The sequence below is a fragment of the Mandrillus leucophaeus genome, unplaced genomic scaffold, assembly GCF_000951045.1.
Source record: "Mandrillus leucophaeus isolate KB7577 unplaced genomic scaffold, Mleu.le_1.0 Scaffold339, whole genome shotgun sequence".
Lineage (NCBI taxonomy): Eukaryota > Metazoa > Chordata > Mammalia > Primates > Cercopithecidae > Mandrillus > Mandrillus leucophaeus.
Window position 1 is genome coordinate 3,653,713 of NW_012103576.1, and position 5,391 is coordinate 3,659,103.

General features: G+C 42.8%; 1 long non-coding RNA gene across 1 annotated transcript; it reads left to right on the forward strand.

Moving 5' to 3' along the window:
* Positions 1–36: 36 nt before the first annotated feature.
* On the forward strand, positions 37–2,504 carry LOC105545807. The gene is made up of 2 exons (XR_001006986.1): positions 37–254; positions 2,373–2,504. It is a non-coding gene; the product is annotated as an uncharacterized LOC105545807 (long non-coding RNA).
* Positions 2,505–5,391: the final 2,887 nt, after the last annotated feature.

Consider the following 5,391-nt stretch of genomic DNA (forward strand, 5'->3'; position numbering starts at 1 on the left):
CGCTGCTTCGCGGGCCCAGCGTGTTCACTTCCTGGGCCCGGCTGGCACTGCCCTGCGCCCCCGCCCTTCCGTCCCGGTACCCTGCCAGGAAACGTCTTCTTCCTGGGAAGACCGCTGCTGTCTGCGGCAGTGGGTGGCAGAGTCTGAAACCAATTTGCACAAGCCCTGGGCGACAGAAAGTCTAGTGTTCGTTTTGGGGACTGTTCATGCAGAACGAGCAGCTTAAAAAAATGTCACCTGTGAGGTCTCAGCTCGTAAGTGTCCCTCATGCCCACCCCTGGGAGGAGGCATGAGGATGGGGGAAGCATCTTCATAGTAGAAACTTAAACGCTGCAGCAGCCGCCAGGTCGCGGCTGCTAGGACAAGGCCCCTTCGGGGCCAGCTGTTGGCTGTGTAACTGAGAGCAGAGTCCTTTGAGGACACAGGCCATTGGGTAAACACCCTCCTTGTCCCTCAGGCAGCCGGGTGTGGACAGCGGCTGCCTTTGGCTGGGGAGGCAAGGGCACCCAGCTGTTGCCCAGCCAATGAGGACACAGCTGAGAAAAGCACAAAGGTGGCCACTCTAGGCTACCTCTAGGGGAAAAAATTACACACACACACACACACACACACTCGTAAAAGTCTTGTGCCTGGATGCTCACCACTGGCCCTGGATCCTGTACCCACCTGCCTCCTGGTTGACAGTAGTTCCCTGACACTGGCATGGTCTCCACTGAGATATTGGCTCCTTCATGAGCTCATTCCCATCCTCTACCTTCTTCCTCCTGTTTCCTTAGTTTCTCTTATTCTTATCTTCCAGTTTCTTCATCTTTCTCCCCATTTGTTCCACCTCTCCCTTTTCTGTTTCTTTCTTCCTTTTTCATTCATTTAAAAATGCACTCACCATGCATTAAGCATTGTAGTAGTCAGCCTGGCTGCCTTAATAAAATACCAGAGACTGTGTGGCTTCAACAACAGAAATTAATTTTCTCACTTTTGGGGGCTGGAAATCCAAAATCAGGGTGCCAGCATGGTCAAGTTCTGGTGAGGGTTCTCTTCCTGGCTTGTAGATGGCTTCCTTCTTGCTATGTCTTCACACGGCAGAGGAAGAGAGAGAGAGATCTCTTCTTCTTCTTATAAGGCTGCAGTCCTATCTGCTTAGGGCTCCACCCTTATGACCTCATTTGACCTTAATTACCTGCTGAAGAGCCTATCTCCAGGTATAGTGATATTGGGGGTTAGGGCTTCAGCATATGAGTTTTTTGGAAGTTGGACACAATTCAGTCCATAGCAAGCACATATAGGGATTGTTAGATCCCTAGGAGCTATAGCAATAGGGAAAGCATCAGTGCAAACAGATGTGACCAGTGTTGTTAACGCAGTGTAAACAGAACATAGCAGGAGCATGGAGGGGCAGGGGTGAATAGGTGCCTCAAGAAATCAAAGAGGGCTTGACAGAGAAGGTGACATCTGAGGTATGAGAAGTAATTTGCCAGGCAGAAAACAGAAGAACTGTATTTCAGGCAAAGGGAATAGCGTGTGCAAAGGCATAGAGTTGTGAAAGGGCAAGGCCTGCTTCATAAGCAATGAAAGGTTCTGTAGCACTGGAAGTGAGGGTGTATGGCGGAGGGGGAGGGGGATGCTGGAGATGCAAGCTGGGATTGTCACATGAAGGGCCCAAGCAGGACATGATGATGGTCTAAAAAGGGCAAGGACAGGGAGGCTGGAAAGTAAGGACAGGGTGCAGGGGACACTGGCAAGATCAAATTGACAGCATTTGATAACTGCTTGAATATTGGAGTGATGAGGAGGGAGAAGTGGAGGGCAACTCCTGTGTTTCTAATTTAAGGGACTGGCACCATTTACTGGAGATACAGGAGGAGGAGTAGGTCTGGGGTGGGGGTGAGATATAATGAGTGTTAAGCATCTTTAGAATGTTCTGAGGTTGGGTACTAGCAGTGAAGTGAGGATGGAACAAACTCAATGTAGATTCACTAGCCCACGTGAGGAAACTATTTAATGTTTGAAAAGGGACTATCCCAAATAGTTAAAAGAACAGTGCTCATAACTCACACAGGGCTGGGAATAGCTCCTGCTCCCAAGCAGCTAAAATTAGTGTATTGGGTAGTGCTGCAGTCTGAATTTTTATGTACCCCCTGCCCCCCAAATTCATATGTTGAAATCCTAACCCCCAAGGTGACAGTGTTAGGAAGTGGGGCCTTTGGGAGGTTACTAGGTCACTAAGATGGAGCCCCAGTGATGAGATTAATGCCCTTAGGAGACACAGGAGAGAGCTTGATTCCTTTCTCTCTCTCTCTCTCTCTCTCTCTCTCTCTCTCTGTCATTCTCTCTCTCTCTCTCTCTGTCATTCTCTCTCTCTCTGTCCTCTGAAGGTACAACAAGAAGATAGCAATCTACAAACCAGAAAGTGGGCCCTCACCAAGAACTAGATGATGATGGTGCCCTGGCTTCAAACTTCCAGCTTCCAGAACTGTGAGAAATAAATTTCTGTTGTTTATAAGTTACCCAGTTTTGGTATTTTGTTATAGCAACCTGAGTGAACTAAGACAAGTAGAGTACACAGAAGGTTCTTGCTTCAGTATGGTGAAATAATTAGCCCTAAACTTAATACTGTTCTGGTCTCATTTAACAAAGCTTAACAGAAAGACCCAAAAGGATCAAACAATTTCCAACAAACTTAATTAAGTCCCGGAACAAAACTCAAGAATACTTACAGCAAGGTTTCCCAACCTCAGAATGATTGACATATTTGGGCTTCATAATTCTTATTGTGGGGGCTGTCTTGTGTATTGCGGGACGTTTACCCTCATACCTGGCCTATACCTATTGGGTACCAACAGCACCCTCCAGTTGTAACAACAAAGAATGTCTTCAGACAAACAAAACTGCCTTTAGATGAGAACCACTGATAATAGAAATTAAGACATATAAACAAACAACAAAGTAGAATACACAATGTCTGGCATCCTGTAAAAAATTCCCTAGCATGGAAAGAGCAGGAAACTGTGACTAATAAGGAGGAGATAAATCAATTAATTGAAATCGAAGCAGAACTGACACAGATGTTAGAATTAGCAGACAAGGATAAAAAAGTTAATTACGACTGTATTCTGTGTGTTCAAAAAGTTAGGTGGAGACATGGAAGACTATTTTTTTTTTTTTTTTTTTTGAGAAAGTGTCTTGCTCTGTCGCCCATGCTGGAGTATGGTGGCGCGATCTCGGCTCACTGCAAGCTCTGCCTCCCGGGTTCACGCCATTCTCCTGCCTCAGCCTCCCGAGTTACTGGGACTACAGGCGCCCGCCACCATGCCCGGCTAATTTTTTGTATTTTTTAGTAGAGGTGGGGTTTCACCGTGTTAGCCAGGATGGTCTTGATCTCCTGACCTCGTGATCCGCCCGTCTCGGCCTCCCAAAGTGCTGGGATTACAGGAATGAGCCACCACGCCTGGCTGGAAGATATTTTTGAAAACAGCCAAATCAAGCTTATGGTAATGACAACCACAATATGTGAGGTAAAAAATACATTGGATGGAATTAATAAAAGATTAGACATTGCAGAAGAAAACATTAGTGAACTTGAATACACAGAGATAGAAATGATTTGAAATGAAACACACATAGAAAAGAGAATTACAAAATGAATAGAGCATCAGTGAACAGTAGGAAAAATTCAGATGGCCTCATATACGTGTAATTGGAATCCCTGACAGAGAAAAAGAAAGAAAAGGCACCAGAAAAAAGTTTGAAGAAACAATGGCCAAAATTTTTTCAAATTTGATGAGAATTATAAACCCACAGATTCAAGGGACTCAACAAATGCCAAGTGCAAGAAACATGAAGAAAATTATGCTGAGACATCTTGTAATCAAATTGCTTGAAACCAGTGATAAGGAGAATATCTTAAAAGCAACCAGAGAAAAAAGACACATTATATACAGAGGGACAAATAAAAGATTTTTCATTGTGGACAATATAAGTGAGAAGACGATGAAGCAAAATCTTTACAACACTGAAAGAGAAAAGAAAACTGTTAACCAGGGATTCTGTATCAGGCAAAAATATCTTTCAAAAATGAAGGCCAAATAAAAACATTTCAGTTATATGAAAGCTCAAAGAATTTATCACTAGCAGACCCACGCTACAAGAAATGGAAGAAGAATAATAGATGAAAATATGAATCTACACAAAGGAAGGAAGAACACTGGAAATGATTAATTACACAGGTAAATAGGTAAGATGTTTTAAAAAGTATTTAAATATCTTTAATAGTGGGCTATTTAAGCAAAAATAATAACAATGTAGTGTGAGGTTTATAACATATGTAAATGCAAAATATATGACTACAATAGCACAGAGGTTGCAGGGAGAAATGGGCATATAATATCGTAAAGTTTTTTTTTTTCTATATTTTAAGTTCTAGGGTGCATGTGCACAACGTGCAGGTTTGTTATATATGTATACATGTGCCATGTTGGTGTGCTGCACCCATTAACTCATCATTTACATTAGGTATATCTCCTAATGCAATCCCTCCCCAACCCCACGACAGGCCCCGGTGTGTGATGTTCCCCACTCTGTGTACAAGTGTTTTCATTGTTCAACTCCCATTTATGAATGAGAATATGTGGTGTTTGGTTTTCTGTCCTTGTGATAGTTTGCTCAGAATGATGGTTTCCAGCTTCATCCATGTCCCTACAAAGGACATCAACTATCCTTTTTCATGGCCGCATAGTATTCCATGCTGTATATGTGCCACATTTTCTTAATTTGGTATATCATTGATGGACATTTGGGTTGGTTCCAAGTCTTTGTTATTGTGAATAGTGCCGCAATAAACATACATGTGCATGTGTCTTTATAGCAGCATGATTTATAATCCTTTGGGTATTTACCCAGGAATGGGATCGCTGGGTCAAATGGTATTTCTAGTTTTAGATCCTTGAGGAATCGCCACACTGTTTTCCACAATGGTTGAACTAGTTTACACTCCCACCAACAGTGTAAAAATGTTCCTATTTCTCCACATCCTCTCCAGCACCTGCTGTTTCCTGACTTTTTAATGATTGCCATTCTAACTGGTGTGAGATGGTATCTCATTGTGGTTTTGATTTACATTTCTCTGATGACGAGTGATGATGAGCATTTTTTCATGTGTCTGTTGGCTGTATGAAAGTCTTCTTTTGAGAAATGTCTGTTCATATCCTTTGCCCACTTTTTGATGGGATTGTTTTTTTTTCCTGTAAATTTGATTGAGTTCTTTATAGGTTCTGGATATTAGCTCTTTGTCAACTGGGTAGATTGCAAAAATTTTCTCCCATACTGTAGGTTGCCTGTTCACTCTGATGGTAGTTTCTTTTGCTGTGCAGAAGCTCTTTAGTTTAATTAGATCCC